Here is a 27,315-nt window from a genome sequence, read left to right on the forward strand (position 1 = left end):
TCTCACATTCATTTTTAATCATATTTGCAAATGTCTTGACTCCACAGCCAACAAAGCAATTTTGTCTTTACTGTTCCAATACTTTTGGAGGGCACTGCATATATACATATATACAGGTGCTGGTCATATAATTAGAATATCATCAAAAAGTTGATTTATTTCACTAATTCCATTCAAAAAGTGAAACTTGTATATTATATTCATTCATTACTCACATACTGATATATTTCAAATGTTTATTTCTTTTAATTTTGATGATTAGAGCTTACAGCTCATGAAAGTCAAAAATCAGTATCTCAAAATATTAGAATATTTACATTCGAGTTTGAATAAATGACCATCCCTACAGTTTAAATTCTGGGTATCTCTTGTTCTTTGAAACCACAATAATGGGCAAGACTGCTGACTTGGCAATGATCCAGAAGACGAACATTGACACTCTCTACAAAGAGGGTAAGTCACAGAAGGTCATTACTGAAAGGTATGGCTGTTTACAGAGTGCTGTATCAAAGCATATTAAATGCAAAGTTGACTGGAAGGAAGAATTTGGGTAGGAAAAGGTGCACAAACAACAGGGATGACCGCAAGCTTGAGAATACAGTCAAGCAAAGCCGATTCAAACACTTGTGAGAGCTTCACAAGAAGAGAACTGAAGCTGGAGTCAGTGTATCAAGAGTCACCACGCTCAGACGTCTTCAGGAAAAGGGCTACCAATCCACTTCTGAACCAGAGACAACGTCAGAAGCATCTTACCTGGGCTGTGGAGAAAAAGAACTGGACTGTTGCTCAGTGGTCCAAAGTCCTCTTTTCAGATGGAAGTAAATTTTACATTTCATTTGGAAATCAAGGTCCCAGAGTCTGGAGGAAGAGTGGAGAGGCACAGAATCCATGTTGCTTGAAGTCCAGTGTGAAGTTTCCACAGTCAGTGATGATTTGGGCTGCCATGTCATCTGCTGGTGTTGGTCCACTGTGTTTTCTGAAGTCCACAGTCAACGCAGCCATCTACCAGGAAGTTTTAGAGCACTTCATGCTTCCTGCTGCTGACCAACTTTATGGAGTTGCTGATTTCATTTTCCAGCAGGACTTGGCACCTGCCCACACTGCCAAAGGTACCAAAAGCTGGTTCAGTGACCATAGTGTTACTGTGCTTGATTGAGAATCTATGGGGTATTGTCAAAAGGAAGATGAGAGACACCAGACCCAACAATGCAGAAGAGCTGAAGGCCACTATCAGAGCAACCTGGGCTCTCATAACACCTGAGCAGTGCCACAGACTGATCGACTCCATGCCACGCTGCATTGCTGCAGTAATTCAGGCAAAAGGAGCCCCAACTAAGTATTGAGTGCTGTACATGCTCATACTTTTCATTTTCATACTTTTCAGTTGGCCAAGATTTCTAAAAATCCTTTCTTTGTATTGGTCTTAAGTAATATTCTAATATTTTGAGATACTGATTTTTGACTTTCATGAGCTGTAAGCTCTAATCATCAAAATTAAAAGAAATAAACATTTGAAATATATCAGTCTGTGTGTAATGAATGAATATAATATACAAGTTTCACTTTTGAATGGAATTAGTGAAATAAATCAACTTTTGATGATATTCTAATTATATGACCAGCACCTGTGTGTGTGTGTGTGTGTGTATATATATATATATATATATATATATATATATATATATATATATATATATATATATATATATATATATGTATATATATATATATATATATATATATATATACAGTGAGGAAAATAAGTATTTGAACACCCTGCTATTTTGCAAGTTCTCCCACTTAGAAATCATGGAGGGGTCTGAAATTGTCAGCGTGGGTGCATGTCCACTGTGAGAGACATAATCTAAAAAAAAATCCAGAAATAACAATGTATGATTTTTAACTATTTATTTATATGATACAGCTGCAAATAAGTATTTGAACACCTGAGAAAATCAATGTTAATATTTGGTACAGTAGCCTTTGTTTGCAATTACAGAGGTCAAACGTTTCCTGTAGTTTTCACCAGGTTTGCACACACTGCAGGAGGGATTTTGGCCCACTCCTCCACACAGATCTTCTCTAGATCAGTCAGGTTTCTGGCCTGTCGCTGAGAAACACGGAGTTTGAGCTCCTCCAAAGATTCTCTATTGGGTTTAGGTCTGGAGACTGGCTAGGCCACGCCAGAACCTTGATATGCTTCTTACAGAGCCACTCCTTGGTTATCCTGGCTGTGTGCTTCGGTCATTGTCATGTTGGAAGACCCAGCCTCGACCCATCTTCAATGCTCTAACTGAGGGAAGGAGGTTGTTCCCCAAAATCTCGCAATACATGGCCCCGGTCATCCTCTCCTTAATACAGTGCAGTCGCCCTGTCCCATGTGCAGAAAAACACCCCCAAAGCATGATGCTACCACCCCCATGCTTCACAGTAGGGATGGTGTTCTTGGGATGGTACTCATCATTCTTCTTCCTCCAAACACGTTTAGTGGAATTATGACCAAAAAGTTCTATTTTGGTCTCATCTGACCACATGACTTTCTCCCATGACTCCTCTGGATCATCCAAATGGTCATTGGCAAACTTAAGTTAGGCCTGGTTTAAGCAGGGGAACCTTCTGTGCCATGCATGATTTCAAACCATGACGTCTTAGTGTATTACCAACAGTAACCTTGGAAACGGTGGTCCCAGCTCTTTTCAGGTCATTGACCAGTTCCTCCTGTGTAGTTCTGGGCTGATTTCTCACCTTTCTTAGGATCATTGAGACCCCACGAGGTGAGATGTTGCATGGAGCCCCAGTCCGAGGGAGATTGACAGTCATGTTTAGCTTCTTCCATTTTCTAATGATTGCTCCAACAGTGGACCTTTTTTCACCAAGCTGCTTGGCAATTTCCCTGTAGCCCTTTCCAGCCTTGTGGAGGTGTACAATTTTGTCTCTAGTGTCTTTGGACAGCTCTTTGGTCTTGGCCATGTTAGTAGTTGGATTCTTACTGATTGTATGGGGTGGACAGGTGTCTTTATGCAGCTAACGACCTCAAACAGGTGCATCTAATTTAGGATAATAAATGGAGTGGAGGTGGACATTTTAAAGGCAGACTAACAGGTCTTTGAGGGTCAGAATTCTAGCTGATAGACAGGTGTTCAAATACTTATTTGCCGCTGTATCATACAAATAAATAGTTAAAAAATCATACATTGTGATTTCTGGATTTTTTTTTTTAGATTATGTCTCTGACAGTGGACATGCACCTACGATGACAATTTCAGACCCCTCCATGATTTCTAAGTGGGAGAACTTGCAAAATAGCAGGGTGTTCAAATACTTATTTTCCTCACTGTATATACACACATAGATATATATGTGTGTGTGTGTGTGTATGTATGTGTATATATTAGTGCTGTCAATCAATTAAAAAATGTAATCACGTTAATCACAGTCATGGACTGTGATTAATCATGATTAATCACAGTCCATGACTGTGATTAACGTGATTACATTTTTAATTGATTGACAGTACTAATATATACACATACATACATTTAAAATACTAGGATTTACCTGTAAATGTGTTGAAATAAAGAAATACATTACAAACTAGTTTAAGGAAACAGAACCTTTCACACTTCCGCCAGGTATGAGACATAATCCTTATTATTTTGTTTTAATTCAGCCATTATCAGCCTTTATATTGGCAATAAAACGTTTACCAAGCCACATCACTTCAATCCCAGTATACATTTACCCAACTATTATCAAAAGTATTTCTAAATAAATACAACAGAACATTTTCTTGCGACCTTACATGAAGTATTATGGCAAAATGCATTATGAAGAAGAAGTGGACCTGTTCTGCAGGTGCATTAGAGCTAATATTAGCATCATGCTTCATAAGACAATTTATGAGATTAATAGTACACTTTTATTCAGAACTCACGTCAAACCACCATCGAGTGTTTGTAATAACTTCCTTTTACGATCACGTGTGGAATTTGGTAGTTGACTGTTGTTAAAATATGCTATTTATAGCCTTTTATATCGCTGCGCAAATTAGCATTTCAGATGTACACATTCCCTCAAGAAAATCACATACAAATATCCTATTGTAATCGTGTGTTTATTATCTTATATGATCTACTGTATAGTGGCTGTTGTCATGTTTATTTCTGCCATGTAAAAGCCTTAACATGTATGCTCTGGCTGAAACTCACGTTGTTTGTGATGTTACAACCACCTCTCCGTTCTTAAGTTGCCAGGGATACATTCCAAGTATAATACACATTAGTAAAAGGATTTATTAAAATTTTTATTTGTCTATATACACTTTGGGCGGCCGTGGTACATTATAAAAGTAGCCCTAAAAACGCAACCCACGGCTCTGTAATTTTTCCCGCGACTGTATTTTCAAAATAGCCCACTTGTGCCACTACCCTGCCTGGCAACACTGGTTCGCTGTACCCTCATCACACAATGATAGATAACCTTCCGTGCTGCGACGACGGCAAGAAGTTGGGGTCAAACCTTATCAAACGATTAATTTGCGTTAATCAAAAAATTAACACGTTAATATTTTTTTTTAATCGCCTGCGTTAACGTTGACACCCCTAGCGTATGTATGTATGTGTGTGTGTGTGTGTGTGTGTGTGTGTGTATATATATTTGTATACAGGGCCTAAAACAAACTTTTTGCCACACCAGCCAATGGCCGGTGGCATGATAAAATTTACTGCCAAACATGTTTTTTTACCGGCCATGAAACTCTTTTTGCAAAAACAGGCAGTTATTACTACTACAATGACTAAACATATTTACAATGTTTTTTATTTGTCCTGCTACTGGTGTTTCTATTAAATGCATTGTTCCTCAATTTTACCTATTAATTTAATATAAAAAATATTTGTTGTGTATTTTGACATTGTGTGTTTTTTCGTCTGCTGAAGCGCTGCTGGTGCACTGTCTGAAGCAGCTCTGCGTATGCGTACAGCCGAACGCGCAGCCTTTCAAACTATATACTGCACTGCACCGTTTCCTACGTGTCGCTATGTGTCGGGTTATGAAGAATAAAGAAAAGTTAATCTTCCGAAATGAAGCAGCAAAATCTTCTCAGTTAAAAGTTATTAGAACCGTGTCTAGGGACAAGCTGGCCATCACACTGCTCTGACCTTATCAGCCCGTTTGTATCCTATTATTTGATTCGCTCTTGTCGCTTATGACAGAACAGAATCACAATGATCTTGTCTTTGGAAAATATTATTTTATTCGCTTATATCAGAAACTGCGAATCTCTTTTAAAACTGGCTGTTGTTTTCACTACATTGCATTGTAATATTTCGTATTGTGTATATATATGTGTATATATATATATATATATATATATATATATATATATATATATATGTATGTATGTATATGTCACTAAAAATCACTAAAGATGCAACTAGAAACCCTGTCTGAATACAGGCAAAAATCCCCCGCCCCCAAAAAAGGAAAAACAAAAGGATTCACACAGTATAACCACAATGGCACAAAATGGCAGCATGTTTATTTTAACAACAAAAAACAGACGTTTCACAAACATCCCAACATTAAAAATGCATTAAAATACATACATCTGGCATAACATCCATATGAGAGAGAAGAATGGCATCTTGTTTGACTGTGTCGTTTGTGAAATAGAGCTGTTGTTTGATGTATAATAAATCAGATTCCTTCAAAGTAACCGCACTGCACGAAAAACTGTTACGAATGCATGCTACACTTGAGACCGAGCCATTTCCACTGTATCTACTTTCTTTTGCCTTTATAACGGGCAGAGTTTTGAGGTAAATAACGTTTTCTTCTGCTATTCAATGTCAGTAGGACAGGCTCATCCATTTCATCGTACTCCATCTTTTATGTTAAAAATCTGAATCTGAATCTAAAACAATCTCCACAGAAAAACCGGCTTGAAACCGCTCAAAATCATATGATTCGATTCGCGCCTTCTGATTGGTTCTCGGAACATAGCGGGTTTTGCTGCCAAAGGGAAGTGGCGTTTAGAGGCTTTTGCCAACAAACCGATATTTCTGAATGGGTTGATGCTGGGATTTAGAGGATTTGAAGCGAAAATATTTGTTGATATTTGTTGGCGTTTAGCGGCTTTTGCATCTGAACTCTTCATACATATATATCAGTCTGGCGAATTTTTTTTTTTTTTAAATTACTAGCCAATGGCAATTCAATTGCTAAGGTGTCCATAGAGCGTTGAAATGAGCGACCATGTAGAGACAGAAAAGAGATGCCGTCGTGTAAATGAGATAAATAACATAAGGCTATTTAGTTTGTTTAAATTTGTTTAAATTTTGACAAACCTCAAAAACAACACAAAAATGGGTCACTGAGCACAAAACCAAGCTTCTGCTATGGCTATTCCAGTCCTCTGATCTGAACCCTATAGAAAATGAGTGGGGTGAACTGAAGAGGAGAAGCACCGTCATGGAGCTGGGAATCTGAAGGATCTGGAGTGATTCTGGATGAAGGAATGGTCTCTGCTCTCTTGTCAGGTGTTCTCTAACCTCATCAGGCATTATAGAAGAAAATTTAGAGCCGTTAAACTGGCAAATGGAGGTTTCAAAAAGTATTGAATAAAAGGGTGGCGTTAATTGTGGCCAATGTGTATTTGAGAAAAAACATTTATTTCATAATGATATTTCCCCCCATTTTTAAATTCTTATTATCCAATGAAAGGTTCAATTTTTGTGAATTTTTCAAATAAAAGATCAAAAGAATTAACAATGCAGATTCATTTCCACAGCCTTCTTTGATCATATATACCAAGGGTGCCCATATTTTTGGCCTTGACTGTATATGCTTTTGTAGTGGCCACTGAAAGAATGGAATTTTTAGAGATCTTAATTAAAAGACTGTGATCCTGAACATTATCTCCTCCTGTAGATTTTAATTGTATGGCGAATGAAATTGACAGAAATCATTTAGAACCCCACACAGTTTCAAGATGGTCACTGATACATCTTATTGAAGTGAGTGATTTGGTAGATGTGTGGAGGGAGTTAAATGGAAATGTTAGACAATACTCATGGATGCATGTACAAGATAATTTGCTGTGTATGGCAAGATTAGATTGAATATATTGTTTTAGACATCAGTTACATATTATGAGATCATGTTATATTAATCCTGTTACTTTTTCTGATCATTCAATGGTGACAGCCAGTGTATTTATTAACTGTTTACAAAGAATGTATATTGGATTTTTAATAGTGTTTTGTTGGAAGATTCACATTTTCAGGAGTGTTTTGAGTTTTTTTTTGGAAAAACTGGAGGGGTAAAAAAAGAGTATATTTTCAAGTATGCAACAATGGTGGATTATTGGGGGAAAACAAATACAGCAGTTGTGTAAACAATACCATTTCAGTGTCACTAGGAGTATAGCGCAAAAAACAAAAATCAAAAGCAATTGAAAATATTGAAATTCTAAGTTTGATTGAAGTAACGAAAAAAAAAAAAAGAGTACGATTTTGAAAGAAAAAAGCATGTCTTGGAAAATCTGTTGGGATATGAAGCACAAGGGGCCTAAATGAGATCTCGCTTCCAGGATTTTTCTGAGATGGATGCTGCTTCAAAGTTTTTCTTTGGTGTAGAAAAGAAGAATGGCTAAAGTATGATGATTTCCTGACTGATTTACCACAAGTAGAGGAGACAGCTAAGGTGAAACTAGTGGCACAATTAACTGAGAATGAGTTATATGAGGCTTTGCAAAGTATGGATGATAGAAGGGCTCCCAGAATTGATGGCCTTACAGTAGGGTTTTATAAAGCTTATTGGGGCATCTTAGGCAGTGATTTGTTTGGAGGTTGTTTGTCATAGCATATCAAGGGAGAAATTACCTTTAAGTTGCAGGCATGCAGTATTAGCTTTGTTACCAAAGAAGGGTGACGTGAAAGAAATTAAGAATTGAGAGACGGTAACTGGGTGTAACGGTACACGTATCACGTTACAGAAAACATTTGGTACAGGCCTTTCGGTTCAGTACGCATGTGTACAAATCATTCAGTTTTTTCAGGAAATTCAGACAACAAATGTTGTTTTGGCACTCTTTGATGTGGCGAGACAGATCGCTGTATAGAAGCCTCAGTTCTAACGGCAGCGTGGAGCGCGATCATCCCTTCACCTTTATTACTAGTTTTAACGTGAAATATACATGAATGAACATCTAATGTAATCACTCAGTGTTTCAATTGCGGAAAAGACGTCAATAAAACAGCTTGTAAACAAAATGTCACGTAGCATTTCATTTAGCTCAGGTAAGTCATCAGTGTCTACAGCTCGTTATTTGCTAGGGAAATGAAGTCTAGTGAAGAGCATCTTGAGAAATATTAGACTATATACTTTATTATATTTACATTACCTGTTAGTGATGGCTTAATTATTTAATGTATGTTTAAATAGATCTTTTATGAAACATGACAGCCACTGTGTAAATGATTATATTTCAACAACAAATAGAAATTGTGTAATTTAGAAGTTAATTTAAAAACTGCATTGTGCAATGTACATGTTTGCATACAAATGTTTAATTTGTGTTGATTATTAATGTTAAAAATAAATAGTAATTGAATTTTGGGATCTATTGTTAATTGTAACCTTATAGTAATGTAAAAGAACAGAAGCTGAGGTAGATTTTTATCCCTAAGAAAACTTTAATTGTAATTGAATTTATTTAAAGAAAAAGCTATTTGTTCAGTAAACCATTTTTTTCCTCATGCTGTACCGAAAACATACAGAACTGTGACATCAAAACCGAGGTACGTACAGAACTGTCATGTTTGTTACAGCCTTAGAGACTAGAGCCCAACCGATATGGGTTTTTTGGGGCTGATACCAATGTTAGGGAGTAAAAAAGTCCGATATAGATATATCAGCTAGTATTCTTTGTTTATATTATAGTACATTACCAGTCAAAAGTTTGGACGCTTCCCCATTCGTGTGTCCTAACTTGAATTAAGAAAATAAACAAGGTAAGTAGGGCAACAAGCTACTGCCAATCCAACAGGGCAGGTTTAAGCAGCAAGCGTTTCCAAATGTAAACATCTAAAATGAATAAATAATAATAATTTTTATATAATAAATTCTGTGTTGTGTATTTTCTGGTAATCATGAACATGCAGAACATGACTATTTGTATTTAAATAGTCTTTTTGCAGTTTACTATTCACAGACGCTAGTCTCGCGATTTGATTTAAGTGTACTGATCTATTTTTTATTTATTCATCAGATATATGACAGATTCCATGTAATTCCGCGTTATACAGTAAATTCCAATTTTTAATGACTGGATTCCGCGCATCGCAGAATTCATAGGGCCCTACTAATGTAGAAAACGTGTATGATAAGCTCATTGTGAGAGTAAAAAGATGGGGACATTGTTTATTTACTCTATAGCATGCATCTCACCAACTAGGTGACAACTTGGCGTTAAATCACCATTCAACAGACTCAAGCCACCACCACACTGCCGTCTATTGGACTGCAGAAAGATATTAACTTTTCAATCTGCTACGTTACTGACAAACTATGCTGACTTAGGAAATGTGATGTGATAAGCATGAGTTCTGGGACGTGGCGTGGCTGGTATAACACAAGCATTGACTGAGTGGCCATGGAAATGTGCCGCAAACACGTTCAGTGATGTGTAGATCAGCTCTTAACGTCTGCTGTTAAATGAACCATCTATTCATCGTATCATTATGCAAATCTAAGAATTAGGATCAGGGGTGGGCGGATAATTTGAAGCAGCGGGCTTGGGTGAAGTTTGAGCTCATCCGCGCATCTCTACACTACAGTGACCTGGGTCGCCAGTACCAAACAATGGAGCACACTCTGCTGGACAAACTAAGTAATTACACCATTTAGAAGCATTTCATCTGCGTAATGGTAGAACTCATGGTTTACTCAGGAAAAAGGTCTATACGTTCTGTAATAAAATGTTCATATCGGCGGTATATCTGCGGCATATTCACCGATACCAATATATCTGCAACAGGCTCATATCGGCCGATAAAATCGGCAGAATGATATATCGGTCGGGCTCTGCCAGAGACCAGTATCCCTTTTGTGTGTTGATTTAAAAATATTGTCAAAAGCTTTGGCCAATCGTTCAAAAAAGTGATGGGGCAAATAATACATAATGATCAGTCTTATTGTGTGTCTGATTACAGTCTTATTGTGTAATCGGAGATGTTTTTGAAGTGACAAAATTGACAGGTCGTGGAAGGCTGGAGTGAGTGGACCAAGTGTGTGGACAAAAACTTGAAAGATGTGCCCTTGTGTTATTTTAGTGTTTTAAAAGCGTGGGGCTGATGAGTATGATAGGAGTTTAAAAATGGGGTATAATAATGGATGTGCACCTGATAACAGTGACTCTTTCCCAAACATGGAACTTTCACCAGATTTTGCAGAAGACGATTTTTCTCACCCACTGCTTAAAGGGGTCATCGGATGCAAAATTCACTTTACAAGTTCTTTGAATATAAATGTGTGTTGGAAGTGTGTGTACACATCCAGGGCCGTTGCAGGCCAAAAAGGTGCCCTAAGCAGAATTGTATTGTTGTGCCCCCTTTGTCAAATATTATGGAAGTAAAAAAAAAAAAAACAAACAAAAAAACATATAGGGATCAAAATAGAACTTTAATAAAATATAAAAGTAAATAAATAAATTGTAATTAAATTATATTATTTACAAATTACAATTTTAGCTCTAGACAGTTAGGCTACCTACTACAATTTACAGTTGTCTGATTGATTTTGTAGTCTCAAGCATTCAGAAATCACGCAAAAGAAAATTAAGCAGTTTTACTATGATAAAACTATGATAATGGTTCATTTTTGTGATGTCCACATGTTTTTGTTGAAGAAATTATAGAGGCTGTGTCATCTATCGCAAAAGGGTGGCCAACAATTAAAGATTAAGTGGATATTTGAATTGACCTAAATGTTTGGACAATATTAAAGGATTTGATCGTCCTGTAAGTGTAACAGCAATTACCAGACCTTTGGCGCCCTTTACAGGCATTTGTAACAATATGTAATGTACATAAATTGTTTTTGTATTACATTATGTATTTTAACAGTGTTATTCAACGAAACCATATAATTTTTAATTTACCAATCATTATTACCTCATTTTAATATAATGCATTTTAAGTAATTTTAAAGGCTGTTGTTGGCTTATGTCTGCTTTTATAACCACAAAAAATATATATATTATCCTAACTATTATTTGAAGTAACAAAACCATGGTTGATTTGTTACAATGGCTACAATAACCATGATTTTTGGTTTTATTCGTTGTAAAACCATGGCTAATTTTCGTAAGAGAACTTGGAAACTCAGAGTATATTAGATACGTTGTTGGTGATTAAAATTTTTACCGACATTAAAACGCGTTATTAACATCAACAACCAAAAAAGATTCACAGGAATGTACCTGGTACTAGTGTGCACAGAAAGTGAAAGTGATGCTCGGGCTTCATCTTTTTTCTTTTTCTTTTCTCGGCACCGGATTGTGATTGCTCACGGGTATAGTTGTCCATCAATTATGATCATTTGCACTCAGCTGCAAACATGAGGTGCGAGCGGGCGCATGCGCGGATGCAGGAATGGCGCGTCACGTGTGCTCTGTGCTCACCGTAAAATGCATTTTTTATAATGATGTATGTTTATATTTTATGTATATAAAATGTGCCCTACGCAAACTGCGTACTCTGCGTATAGGGAGCGGCGGTACTGTACACATCCCTCCTATAATGATAAAAATCCACCTAGTGGTTTTTTAAAAATCCCTATTTTAAAATCCCCTTTCTCAAATCAGGCTGTTCTGAGATTCCCCACGATAGTTGATTGACAAGGCCGTTTTACCTTAGACCCGCCCTGAGTGAGCTGAGAGGTGTCCACCATTGTGTCGCCTCCAGTGCAGGGGAAGACAAGATGTCTCCAATTAAGCGATTGAGGTGTTTTGTTGTTGGATGTAATAATGAACATAGCAGTTGTCATTTACTCCCGGCATCTGAGACCCTGAAGACGCAGAGCATTAACGTTACTTTTGTTTTGAAGGGAATGCACCGATCCCCGTTCCACCTAAATGCGTCTATGTTCACGCGAATCATTCCTGATCCAGCTTCATCTACAGAAAAGAGTATAAGGGTTTTTTTATGAATCTTTGCAAATCATCTTTCATAATAATGTGCTAGTTAGCCAGTTTCACGGCTGAAGTTTACAGTCTTCTTATCACCCCACAGAAGAGAGGGGTGGGGTCAGCAGAGCTCATTAGCATTTAAAGCAACATGGACTAAAAACCAGCTTGCTGAAAACAAAGCTGATTTTGACAGGGTAAAAAGGGTGTTTTTTACACTACCATTAAGAAATTTTAACCAAAGTATGTTATAGACTTTTCAAGACCCTAACAAATCACTTCAACTTGTGGAAAATGGGCATCCAATGACCCCTTTAATGATATGAGAGCAAAGAGTTTGGAAATATGCTCAGTTGTGGGGGAAAACTTTGAGATGAGTGTTAATGTGTTAAACAAAGATAAGCTGAAGAGTAAAACAGATATTCCTTGGAAATCACACTTTGGGGTTGTTGAGAATTGTAAACCTGAATGGAGAATATTGTATAAACCACCACTGACCAAAATTCTGGAGACTTGCAATGGAAATTATTACATGGAATCATTGCTGTGAATGTGTTTATAAGTATTATTACGTAAGTTAGTTGAAAGTAAGTGCCCTTTCGGTGACACAAGAGAAACAATATTCCATTGTTTTTTGTATTGTAATAGACAATTTTTAACACTTCAATAAATTTTTGTAGGTTTCAAGGTTTTATTTTCTAATTTTGGTTTTATTTATGATTTTAAATATTGGAAAGAATCTAGAAAAAGGGGCGTTTATTAAATTTTATTGTTGGCCAAGCAAAGACAGTTGTTCTAACTAGAAGGATAAAAAGTAGAAGCAAAGGAAGGAAATTATGTTGATGGTACTTTCAGAAGTCTAATTAAAGCAAGAATAAGACATGAATTTATGTTTTATAAATTAATGAATAATATTGCAGGTTTTAAAGATGTATGAAATCATGAAAATGTTTTGTGCACTGTTATAGATGATGATGATGATGATGATTTTATTTTTCTCAAATTGTATCGAATAATATATTTGGTGTTTTAAATGGATCTTAATTAAGATAGATTGTATGATTTGTATGACTCTCTCTCTCTCTCTCTCTCTCTCATTTATTCAGGAGGAATCTGATGAACCACAGCTTGGAGATGTTCGGATAATAGTTTACCAGATCTCTTTCACCAGTATGCTATTATTACAACTTCAAGTGCCACTTGTCTGCTCAGATGTTTTTGGCATTAAATATGCACCCATCACTAACAGCAGATTTACTTGAATGTAAACCTATAAAAGGAAATAATTTTGTTTTAAAATGTTTACATTGTGTAATTTTACTGTTTCTGCTGTCTTGTCATTTTCAGATTTTAGCCAGATAGCCTTGTACACATTGCCTTTACAGGTTTACCTTGACATAACACATTTACTTGACTGTTGTTAGTGATGAGGCTGTAGGGGAAAAAATGCTTTTGTTTAAAAGGTAAAAATAATTGTATTTATCCAGATGTACCAAAGTATATGTGCATTTGATACTTGTTAATGAAATGCATTTACATATTGAGGCTGTAAATTAAAATAAAAAATAAAATAAATAAAACAGGAGAGTAGCTTAACAAAGTGGCTTATTGGAACACTAGTGTGCAAACTTATTTCCTACCACATGCCAAGCTAATTACATGGTTGTCAACATTAAAAGGTATCATTACTGCTTTTGCAGTGCAAATGTTGTTTCTGAAGGATGCAAATAACTACGTTTTCCTCAGTTATTTTACCTACGGATCACTGCATTTCCTCTACAAATTTCTGCTCATTTGAAATCGGATACAGAAGTAGCAGTAATATTAGGGCTACATTTGTTTAAATGCATGTGAATAAGTGTCGTACCTGTTTAAATGCTTTCACCTGAAAATTTTCAGTATAAGGAACTAGTGTTGTCAAAAATATCGATATTTCGATAAATATCGATACTGAAGTATCCGAACTGTACCAACACTAATTTCCCGAAGTATCAATACACCGATACTAGCCAAGCTGTCACTTGGCGGCCATATCTGCAACGCCTCCGGGCAGCTCGTACAAGAACTATCTTAATGAATGGAGGAATTTTTGTAAATCCAGTGTTCAAATGCTGTCGCCACCTGACTAATGACTGATCTTTATGTGAATGTCCACAAAACTGGACAATATATACACATATAATATGTATATAATCGGTAGGCTATTTTAGAGAAATTAGGGAGAATCAATGACTTATGAATAATTTATTGCTATTGTGTGAATATGTAATCATGTAATCCATAAAAAAAGTAACTGTAGTCTGATTACGAGTATTTTAAAATGTAACTTACTCTGATTACAAGTACTTAATTATTGGAATCTGATTACGTACTCCAGATGACATGTAAGTAGTTACTACCCAGCTCTGCTTACGACTGGTACCAAAATGAAGCTCAGCGAACTCTTCGGCTTTCTTTGGGTCCGTAAACACAGTTTCTGTGCCATTAAAGGTCACTCTTAACTTCGCTGGAAATAAGGGTCCATACCGCACACCTGGCTTGTTGCGAAGAAGTGCTCTTGCTCTGTTAAACGCTCCTCTGCGCTTTGCCACCTCCGGAATGAAGTCCGGGAACACACAAAGTTCAGCAGCTTTCCTGAAGACCGTTGTCACATCGCTGAAATAATGGAGACACACTATAACCGCGGTGGTTCAGAGTCATTCGGACGCTTAAGTAAAGATCTCTGTGCATGATCCACTAGCGGGTTATCTTCAAAGGACAACACATCTTTCAAGATCTCTGAGACAAAGGAGTTAATCTCCTTGCCATTCTCAGTCCCTTCTTTTAATCTGGCAATTCACACATTTTGCCTTCTAGAACGCCCTTCCAGATCCATGCACTTATCAGTAAGAAGGCTCTTCTTCACTTCTGTGTATAAGCGTTTTACCTCAAACTGAAGCTTGATCATGGCATCCAAAGTGTGTGTTGGCGAGCGTTCTTGGTCAGCGAGAGTAGAACTATAGCCCCTTTCGCACCGCTTTAGTTCCAGAACTAAAATTACAGTACTAAAGTACTGGGACGATTTTGCGCGAACTATTTCCAAGTATCATTTAAAGGGTTGCATTCGCACCGACAGTGGGTACTAGGAAGTGATGTTAGCCAGTCGACAGCGACATCATTTGTGCGCGGCGTTCAACAACGAAAACAAAGAAGAACAACGTTAACAACAGGAGGATGGAGGACGCTGTGATCGGAGCTGTGTTTTTGTTGTGTCTTGCGGGGTTCACAATAATGGACATGGAAAGTCGACGTAACTTATACATCAAGCGATTGAAAGATCGGAAAGGAGTTCAAAATGTTCAAAAGTGCCTGCACTTCAGTGTCCGTCCATCTATCGCTGTTCTCCATTCTTGCGAAATATAAGTTGATGCGATGTTTACACAGTATGTGTTTACACAGCGTTTTAAATCATGGCGGGTGAGGGCGTTTTCATACGCGTTTAGCCAATCAGCGTACACGTCCTATGGAACTGTTTTAGACCCTACTTTGAAGTAGGAGCTAATTAGTTCCTCCAAACGGAGTTCCGGGAACTAAAACCGTTCCTAGTTCCCGCGGTGCGAACACGCCAAAAAGTAGGTAGTTCCACAATTAGTTCGGGTACTATGAAAAGGTTCCTGCGGTGCGAAAGGGCCTAATGCTGTGCAGTTGTGGTTTGAAAAGTCAGAATGGCAGCCTGAGTTTCTGATTTGAGAGCAGATATTTCCCTTCTGATTGTGAAGGCCATCTGTTCAATATGAGTGTCGATCGTCTGACAGATTTCAACTTTAGTGACTCGTAGGTCAGAACGTAGTGAGTTGATGGCTTCCAAGATCATAATATTAGTCGACCACTGCGAAGCTTCGTCAGGCGGAGCAGATTTAATTACACTGTCAATTTATCTTTGCTTTTGCGGGAGCTGCAGAGGAGTGCGACCTAATGACCCATCGCTAGCGCCCCCCTCAACTTACATTTTTAAGCAGTAATAATTCATTATTATGTTACTTGTTAAATGGTTAGTAATACCAGATACATTTCACAATAAGCAAATTACAAGCAATAGCGCAAAAAAGCAGGTTTGTGGGTGTTTGTGCAAAAACTGAATAGTCAAGTGTAATAGAGTGATCCTTGAGAAAGATACAAAAGTTATGCAAATCATGATCTTTTTTTTTTTTACGTTTTGATGGATTAACATAAAGACAGACAGCAGCTGGCAAATGCTGTCACTTTAATGTACAAATCCAATATAATGATCCACATCGATTTATTTCTCAACAGTTTATTTTCACGTGAGACATAAACAACTGTTTCCGATGATATTCGCCAAGCTATCATGTGTTTTGAAATAATCTTGTATGTGTTTGTCCATTCGAGTGACGACAGAGGCCAGAATAAACGTGCTTCAGTCAATAAGCAATAAATGTCAATAACCAAATTACAAGAAGTAGCGCAAAAAAGCAGGTTTGTAGGTGTTAATGTGCAAAGATTGAATAATCAAATGTAAAATAAAATGGTGATCTTTGACAAACACGACACGGGACACCCCCCGCGAAAGAAGAAAGCTGTCGTGTTTACAACTGTGACGACAAACGCTTATCAGGATCAAATAATAAATAAATCAGTCTGTGGTTGCTAGTTCTCTGTTTTATGCTGTGGTGTGCTGGAGTACTGGTATGAAAGGGGGTGATGCTAAATGGCTGAATAAACTTATCAAAAAAGCTAGTTATGTCATTGGACATGATCTGGGTCCTCTGGAGGTGGTTGCGGAGAAGAGAATGATGCACAAATTGCTAGCCATCATGGAAAATACCACCCGCCCTCTAAATGACTTGCTTCTGGCATTGCGTAGTAATTTTAGTTGGAGACTGATTTTGCCTCGATGCAATATTGAACGGTATAGAAGGTCTTTTGTACCCACTGCGTTTAGACTGTATAATACATCTCTCAGGGCAAAGGCACCTTTGACCTTCTAGTGTCCTAGATAGTTAAACTTATCCCAGTATACATAAACATATGTTTACATACTGTGTATATTTTGTATAGTGTATTTTATTATTTTATTATATTTATTTTTATCTATTGTATTTATTGTGTGTTGTATGGTGTATGTTTAGCTGCTTATGCAAATTAATTTCCCTGCGGGGATTAATAAAGTATCTATCTATCTATCTATCTATCTATAAACGCTGGATTTTGAAAAGTATGTGAAATATTTAAAGTTTGCTGCATAGAATCTTTAAAATACGTCCAAGAGTTTTACACACCGGTCTGTTATTGTGCCGACATTTCCACACCCTGAAACGTGACGCTGAACGAAACGAACTGTGATTGGCTGTTTGACATGTCGGTTAAATGGCCTCGTGGGCGGGCCTTGGCCAATGAAAGCTACGATAGATTCCAGACCTTCAGCTGTCAATCTGAAGGTCTGGCTATGCAAGACTAGTCTCTCAGTGACGTCAGAACAGCTCTTAATTTACCTCTTTAATATGTTCTAATGCTCAAATTTTGTACAATCGCTGGAATGTTTTAATTGATAAGGCTTTAAAATGCATGCAAATAATTAAGTTTCTTGTACAGTATGTATTTGTCCGTTCAAGTGCTGAGAGAAGCGCGACACGGATCTAGTGAAACATAAAACGGCTCACAAGCACCTGAATTTAGCTCTTGATGTATTCTAATGGTTGGATTGTAAAAATCTGTGATATGAGCTAACCGATCGTTAGATTTAATTACCATTGGTAGCACGATTTATTGTAATTCTTTTTTTCTCAGTTGGGTAGAACAAACATGGCAGACTTGTTACTTACTTGTTCAGATGGCAATATATGGTGAAAATTCTTATTTGGGTCTTATATTCCAAGACGTAGGCTAGAATCTGTGATTCCTGAGTACAGTAACCACTGTTGTGAACTTTTATCTTCTACGAAGCAGAGACCAGGAGACGTTGGGATATCTTTCATACAGAAGTTACTCTTTATTGAGAACTCGCTGCGCGTCGCTGTAGTCATCCAAGTCTAACTAAAGCAGTGATACATTGTAGTTTTAAATACATTTTAGGGGGCAGTGCTTAGGAATGGAGACCAAGCACCTGGGTGACAACTTTAAACAAAGCATGCTAATGAGAAAGACAGACCCAATCAACAACACTCGATTGCATTGATAATCCAATCAGTCTAACGATTCATGTCTGGGCCAGGGGGCTCCGAAAGCCATTTGCAGAACAAAAGATTCGAGTCTGGCTCATTTCACTTACAATAGGAGAACAGGAACTGGCAGGGACCTCTTGCATCTGATGTAGTGATCTGACTCATGTCACCATTTTTCACCTTAAATGCTAAATACAAGGTATATAACTTCTTCAGTTTGTACACTATTACATTGGAATCTAAATTAAACATTTAAATAAATTTGTAATCCCACAATTCCCCCTTTGAGAGTTCTAATAACTCTCACAAAATACAAATTTAGACACTTAAAAGTTTATTCTTGTAACTTGTGATCGTTACAGGCACATAGCACTTGTTCTGTGTTGATTGTCTGTAATTGCATGCTGACACAGAAACAAAACATGCAATTATGGTCCGTGAAGTTCTTAGTCTTTTCTGGTTGGAACTGTCATTTCTCGTGATGGGTGTGAGTCATTTGTTGCATGAAACACTTGATACTAACAGGTTTCCGAACCATGAAGAATTATCTTCAGCCATCAGGTGTAATTTTGCTGAAAGATCAAGAATGTCTTGATCATGTTGCTGGATGACTGAAGTTCTCGTATGTGATACTCTGCGTTGTGTATTTTTCTTTGTTCTGTCTTCCGTGACAGTTGGCTCTGCAGTGGGTCTCGTTGTCTTTTAGAGGTTGTGGCTTCATACGCAGGTGAGGAGTTCGGTGCGCATGGGTCTTGGAACAGCCATCAAGTGGTATCTGCACAGAGGAAGAAAGAAAACAAAAGACAGCAGTATTTGTTCTAAAGACTACAAACATTAGGGTTGTATCCTCTGTTCAATCTCGTCTGCTATTGTTGTTCCTTCTTTCCCTATTTCTTAATTCCTGTGACACCTAAAGAACAGTGAGGTGAGGGTGGACTAGTGGATGGGGAAGGCCTATGAGGGATGTTCACCGCAGGGTTGGCCCCGAAGCCTGTTGCTCTGGTTCTTCCCTGGGCTCCTCACTGGTCCATGTGTCCTAACCTATCCCTGTAGGTGGAGGAACAACTTTACAGTGTGACACATGAGTCCAAGTTTTCCTTCCTGACACAATACTGCAGCTGCTGTAATCAACATCACTTGATGTGGTCCGTACCACTTAGGCTCTAATGGCTTGTTTCTGAACGACTTTATCATGACCCATTGACCTGGGATGATAGTGTGTCCACCTTCTAGTGGAGTCTGCCAACACGACTCAACTCTCTCTGGCACTCTGTACTGCCTTTGTGAGGTTTTCACAGTAAGCGATCAGGGCATCTGAAGCAATGTGAACATCAGCATTTCTAAGATCAATCACACCTGGCATCTGCATAGGACGCCCAGTAATAATTTCATGAGGGCTCAGTCCTACTGATCTGTTAGGTGACGCCTCATACTACACAGTACTGCGGGCAGTGCTTCAACCCATGGTACTCCTTCCTGATGCATTTTGCTTAGCCTGGTTTTGATTGTTCTGTTTGATCGTTCAACCTGTCCTGATGCTTGTGGCCTATAGGGACAGTGAAGGTTCCACTTAATCTTCAACATTCTAGACACTTCCTTGACTACCTGTCCTGTGAAGTGGGTACCTTGATCTGAGTCAATGCAATCTGGTAATCCCCATCTGGGAATGAAATCAGTAACAAGACATTTAGCAGTATGTGCAGCTGTAGCACGCCCTGTTGGATAAGCTTCTACCCATCTTGAGAATTTGTCTATTACTACCAAAACGTCAGTTTTTCCTTTACAAGGGGGCAATGATATGTAATCAACTTGCAGGTGACGAAATGGCCCTGGTGGAGCTGGGGTATGTGCTGCTGGTGTGGTGGCTGCTGGTACCTCATTATTTTTCTGACATGTTACACATCTCTTGACTGTTTCAGTGGCTATGTTTCTGAATTTTGGATTCCACCATTGATTTGAGAACCTGTGATTCATCGTTGCTGGACCACTGTGACCCAAATTGTGTATTTGTTGAGCCAAATATGGCAACAGTGATTCGGGAGCAACATACTTTCCCCCTTTGGTCCAGCAGCTGGATGAATCCACAGTGGCTCCTTTGTCTAACCATGTCCATGCTTCATATAGAGGAACGTCTTTATACAGATCAATGATTGATTCCGGAGGTAGAATTGTCTTCTGTGCTGTACTACCTGAACACACTTGTACAGTTGCATAGAAACAAGCCTGTTTAGCCGCTACATCAGCAAGAGCATTACCTTTAGCTTCCGTAGTATTAGTTGTGAGGTGTGCTTTCACTTTGATCACCGCTAATTTCTTTGGGAGTTTCATGGCAAACATTAAATCTTTCACTAATCCAGCATGCTTAATGGGGGATCCAGCAGAAGTTAGAAATTGTCTGGTTTGCCAAATAACACCAAAATCATGAATTACCCCAAAAGCATACCTGGAATCTGTGTAGATATTTGCAACTGATCCTGAAGCTAGCGTGCATGCTCTTGTTAAGGGTACTAGTTCTGCAGCTTGAGCTGAAAAATGATCTGGAAGGCGACCTGAAGCAACTACTTCAGTGGTGGAAGTTACTGCATATCCTGCTCGTCTGTTACCTTCAATAACTTGAGCTGAACCATCAACAAACAACTCCAATTCTGCGTTCTCTATGGGAGTTTCTGCTATTTCACTTGTCGCTGCATATGTAAGCGTAACACAATCATGAGTCATTTCACCTTCACCCTCTAACACAACTTCAGTCATTGCAGACATCATACATGAGGATGGGTTCGTGACTGGTGCACGCTGTATAACAATGTTCGGGGCTGTGAGAGTTGCTAACCAATTTCCCCAACGGGAGGAGGTGACAGAAGTGACTTTTGCTTGATTCATTAGTGCAGACACTGCGTGAGGGCATTTTACATTTACATTCTGACCTAACACCATTCCTGATGAAGCCTGAAGCGCTAGATGAACTGCCTGTACTGCTCTGAGGCATGGGCCCATACCTTGAGCGACTATGTCAAGTTTACCAGAATAGTAATGAATTGGGCGTAAGCTGCCCCATGATCTTGCATTAGACATGCAGTCATAAAGCCTAAGTGTTCATGGACATAAAGCACAAAGGGTCTATCTGATTGGGCAATTCCTAATGCTGGTGCTTGACATAGTGCTCTCTTCAAATCATTAAAAGCTTTGAGATGAATTTCTTCCATACAAACAGTATCTGAATCTTTACCATGGCCTTTCAACAAATCATAGAGAGGCTGTGCAATCGAGGCATAGTCTTCAATCCAAGGTCTACAGTAACCTGCTGTTCCTAAAAATGAGCGGAGTGTTTTAATGGTAGTAGGCGGAGGTATGGCTTTGACTGAAGCCGCCGATCCTGTGTAATGGATCTATTTCCTGCACCAATTGTTTGACCCAGAAATGTGACTTGCTTTTTAGCAATTTGAGCTTTGTGAAAGCTGCATTTGTGTCCTTTTTTATGCAAATAGTCCAACAATGCTGTCAATTCAATTTGATGTACCTCGTGGTCTGTTGAGGCAAGCAAAATATCATCGACATATTGAATCATAGTGGACTGTTTGACTGGACATTCTGGGTCACACAAATCACGTCTGACAGCCTGATGATATATAGTTGGGGAGTTTTGAAATCCCTGTGGCAATCGTGTCCACTGGTATTGTTCATAGTCAACTGTGAAAGCTAACCATGACTGGCTGTCAGAGTGCAACGGTACAGAAAAGAATCCATTAGACATATCAATTACTGAAAAATCTTACAATCTAATGGTAAGCCATTACAAATTGTAGATGGATCTGCCACTAGGGGTGATTTTATCAATATGTTTATTGGCTACTCTGTAGTCTATTGTAAGTCTCCATGTCCCATTTGATTTCTTGATGGGCCATATGGGTGAATTACATGGACTGTTGGTTTTAATTAGCACTCCTTGCTTCAGCAACTTTTCTACAATAGGTTTGATTCCTGTATAGCTTCCTTATTAATCGGATATTGTTTGGTGACCGGAGGTGGATTTCCCGTCAATTTAACTGGTTCTACACCTGTTAACAAACCACAATCATCCTTGTCTTTAGCCCAAATTAGATGATTCTGTAAGAAAGCATACTCAGTAGGGATTGCATTATTGGTAGAAACTTGTGCTGAGGAAATTTTTATGCTAGCGGATTCTGAGGACACGTCTAACGTTAGATGTACTTGTCTCAGAAGATCCATGCCTAAAATTGCACCTGTATTTAATGGAGCACATAGCAATTTTGTAGTCAGAGTTTTTGGGCCAAATTGTACCTCTATGGGTGGGGTTTCATACAAAACAGAATCTTCACCTATTACGCCAGTTAAACAAAGTTTGGTTTTCTTGTATGGGATGTTTAAAACTTGTGCCAATTTTGTAGGAATTACTGTACACTCTGCACCTGTATCAAGCAAAAAATCTATCTCTTTCTCTTTTATGCTACCTTTCACAAAAATTATTTTGTCATTGTGATGGATTACAGGGGAAAGGTAGCTACTCACAGCCCCAACAATTAGTTTTTTTCCTGGTCTTGTTGTGCTCTTACCAGAGCCTGTACGAGCTGTCCTAAAGTTTCAGTGGTCACTGGCGGAACTACTTCGGGGTTGTAGGCAGGCTGAGGAGGAGCAGAATTATGCATAGCATTTCTTTTACTATTTTGCAACTTCTTCCTACACTCTTTCTCCCAATGTCCTAATTTTTCACAGTAGTTGCATTTGCCTTCTCTTTTAGACCATCTCTTGTCTTGTTTTGTTGTGTTAAACGTAGCTGCTGCTACTCTCACTTTTGCCTTGACATCAGCATCTCTTTCCCATGTAGCTAACCTGTCTAGGTTACTTCTGAGAGTTCTGTTAGACCAAGTTAGATCTAAGAATGGTAAAGCTTTTCTGTATTCGGCTACAAGGCCATCTGACCAGATACGAACTAGGGGTCCCTTGTCATCTAGCACACTTTCAGGGTCATCAACAATTCCACTGTAAATTACAGCTGACTGACAAAATCTCTCAGTATATTCACTCACAGTTTCTTCTTTCTTTTGCACACAGGTAGTAATTCTAGACCAATCTATTTTGGGTCCCAAGATATTCTTTAGGATTTTCAAAATACCTTCTCTTAAATCACCTTTACTTGCATGTCGCAGTTCAGAAGTAACAGCAGTTTCAAAACTGTTGAATTCAGATTCAGTTAGAATTTGTGACATCAACTGCGTTACCTCTGTTAAAGACATGTCGTAAAGGCGCATTTTACTGATCAATACTCTTCTAAATTCAGAAAAATGTGCGTGCTGAGGGTAAGCTCTGAGACAGTCTCTCTATATCTTTAGGTCCTAGTGTTTTGGCAACAGTTTGTACTTGCACAACAGAAGAGTTGAGGGAACACTTTCAGTTTCCTCAATTCTGAGAGATCTTCTCCGAGCACCACAAACATTGACCGAATTTACAGGCACATCAATTACTGATTGGAGAGCTACATCTCTTTCAAAGAATGCTTGTAAATCAGGGTAAATGCTATCCGGCTGGCTAACTTCCACATCAGTTTTGCTGCAGCTTTGTTGCGGTTCAATTTCTTAGTCAAAGAGGATATTCTAGCTTGAAGCTCATTGTTCTGTTTCTCTAGCTCTGAGTTACGCTGAGATTGTTGTGTAGCTAGTGCTAAACCAAATTCTCTGTGGCAGCAGATAATGCCTTTCACATTGTTCTTGCGAACACATGCTCCTAATACCTTTTTACACTCATCTACAGACCAAGTCTTATCTGGATGGATCTCATATTTCTGAATTAGTTCTTGTCTAACTTTTTCAGTGACTATTAGGTTCATTTGCACTCTAACAGTGATTTGAATTAGCTATCTGACCACAAAGGAGTCGCAAGACCACCCTTTTCTGTTGTTGGAATCAGCCTAGCATTCCTTCTAACCATTTTGTACGTTTCTTCTGTACCACACAAACAAAAACACTAAAACTTCTCTGATCAACAGAGGGTACACTTGTTAACACAGCTTAACTATTGTTAACTTTGTTACCACACAATCAAAACACTAAAACTTCTCTGATCAACAGAGGATAAACCAAAATTATTAGCATGAAATGCTAAACTTCTCTGTGAAAAGAGGATAAACCAAAATAACTAGCACGTAAATGCCAATCTTCCTGCCTACACAGAACAGAGGATAAAACAATATTAGCACTTGATGCTAAACTTCCCTGCCTGGACAGAGGGTAACTTCATCTCTAAAAGTTCATTTTTTTAGAGGAAAACTTAGTTAACCAAACCCTACAGCTGTCTGTTAACTCTTCTCTGACGGCGCAGAGGATAAACAAATTTGTACTGGTCTTAAAGGTTCTTTTGGATTAGAGACAGCACTCACCACAACCTTGGTTGAGAGAAAAATTCAGTCTGGAAATCTTTGTTCAGCTTGAAGTTTTCGCTGGATTCCAAAAGATGCAGTCTGGAAGCAGATCTTTGTTTGAGCTTGAAGTTTTCAAACTGGATTCAGGTGAGGAAGCTGGAACTCTATCCGGGTCACGGCACCATCTGTTGTGAACTTTTATCTTCTACGAAGCAGAGACCAGGAGACGTTGGGATATCTTTCATACAGAAGTTACTCTTTATTGAGAACTCGCTGCGGCGTCGCTGTAGTCATCCAAGTCTAACTAAAGCAGTGATACATTGTAGTTTTAAATACATTTAGGGGCAGTGCTTAGGAATGGAGACCAAGCACCTGGGTGACAACTTTAAACAAAGCATGCTAATGAGAAAGACAGACCCAATCAACAACACTCGATTGCATTGATAATCCAATCAGTCTAACGATTCATGTCTGGGCCAGGGGGCTCCGAAAGCCATTTGCAGAACAAAAGATTCGAGTCTGGCTCATTTCACTTACAATAGGAGAACAGGAACTGGCAGGGACCTCTTGCATCTGATGTAGTGATCTGACTCATGTCACCATTTTTCACCTTAAATGCTAAATACAAGGTATATAACTTCTTCAGTTTGTACACTATTACATTGGAATCTAAATTAAACATTTAAATAAATTTGTAATCCCACACCGCACTGGTGCAGTGTCTGACTGCCACACATTCACCTCAAAACATTAGATTCATCCGAGCTGGAGCCATGCCGGAACACCGGATCACAACCCCGTACACGGAAGATAATTCTGCATAGAGCTGCAATTCCAGGTTTTCAAACAGAGATGGCGACAAAGAGGCAAAACTGAAGTACTGCAGCTTTAAATTACTCTGTCAGTTTTGATCGTACAGATAAGAGCAATACATCAATCGAATCTGTAAAGGGTCTACTTTTATTTGTATACATAATAACAACAAAACTTTGTGCTTTTGTGAAATAAAATAAAAAAACAAACAAACAGGGTGCGCTATCTGCTGCCTTGGTCTCCGGGATCTTCATTTAGAAACACGTCACTAAAATGAACTGAAACTCAGTGAATACTTGACACAACGACATGAGAGATATATCTATAGAAAGCTTGACATATCTACTTTTAAACAAAACAATTCTTATCGAAAACAAATATTCTGTGATAAAGTAATCCATATGAAACCAACGCGATGTCCAGTCTTTCCCTTCTTACTTCATTATCTCTAATTAGGTCACACCCACGAGATACTTTTGCTTTTGATATTACAATATTCCACGTGAGACCCGCGGCATGTAAACGCCCACATCACAACAAACAAAGCAGTGAGACTTTTCCTTGAGTTCATCTCGGCTACTGTTTGTTTCTGGAAGATGCGCTGAGAGGAATAAGCTTTGGATTGCCTCTCAAAAAGAAGAGTGCGGCTTGATCCAGCGGAGATCATTTACATGAGTAAGTATTTTTTTATTAACCTACTTGCATTAGTTGTCACACATTTTACTAGTTAGACTTTTTCCAAACTATAATTCCTGACTAAATGTATAATCAAGTGAAACATTATGAAGTTTCATTCACTGCATCTAAATGTGTCATGATGCCAGGATGTTTTTTTTTGATGTTCTATAAAATAGATAGCAATACAATATATAAGTAATATGAGTTATAATGTTAATAGCCTAATGTTAGAGTAAGAATGTTTAGACAAAACTTTACTGTGATACACTATGTATGTAGATGTTTAGGTAACACTTTATAATAACTGCATGCTATGAATCATTAGGTAAGCATTAGTAAATAGTCAGTTCATCCTTTATAAAGCATTGTCCAACATTAATAGGCATTAGTAAGCAGTTTATAAATACAGCTATAAATGCCTTGTTCTTGGTTTATAAGCACATCTATTACAAAGGAGATTTAAAGGCTCAGTTATCTTCCTAACAGAAAAAAATAAACAAACATGACAGAGGGATACAGAACTCAGAAATATTTATTTCAAGATGCAAAAAAATGAAACAGTACAACTGTACACTTGAATTTTCATTGTATTTTTTCTATGAAATTGCAGAGGTTTGCTTTTCATTTTTTATCAAGTGTACAGTTGTACAGTTTAATTTTTTGCGTCTTGAAAAAAATATTTCTGTGTTCTGTATCCCTCTGTGTTGTTTGTTTAACTTTTCTGTTTGGAAGATGAATGAGCCTTTGAATCTCTTTTGTAAATGCTTTACAAGATATAAATAGTCCTCACTTTAGATGAGCTCACAAAAATAGATGGCTGGCAACTACTAAATGTTTTATAACGAGCTGACTTAATCATAAATTATAGCAGGAATGTGTTAATAAAGCATTTATTAACAAACTGAACAAATATTATAGTGTATAAATAAGATTTATAAGTGTACATTTTAAATAGTTTATTAATCATTTAATTTCACTTTCTAAATGATCTTATGAACCACTGACAACTCCTAAATAACTGGTTGGTAAATTAATGTAATAATTTAGAAATGATAAACTGATCATTAATAAAGTATGAAAATACAATTATTAAATATTATAGA

The 27,315-nt window shown here is 37.9% G+C and overlaps 1 protein-coding gene across 4 annotated transcripts in view; it reads left to right on the forward strand.

Moving 5' to 3' along the window:
• Positions 1 to 27,315, forward strand: part of pspc1 (paraspeckle component 1) — a 159,443-nt gene that overhangs the window by 37,748 nt on the left and 94,380 nt on the right. The window lies entirely within an intron of this gene.

This window comes from Onychostoma macrolepis, chromosome 01 (genome assembly GCF_012432095.1).
Source record: "Onychostoma macrolepis isolate SWU-2019 chromosome 01, ASM1243209v1, whole genome shotgun sequence".
Taxonomy (NCBI): domain Eukaryota; kingdom Metazoa; phylum Chordata; class Actinopteri; order Cypriniformes; family Cyprinidae; genus Onychostoma; species Onychostoma macrolepis.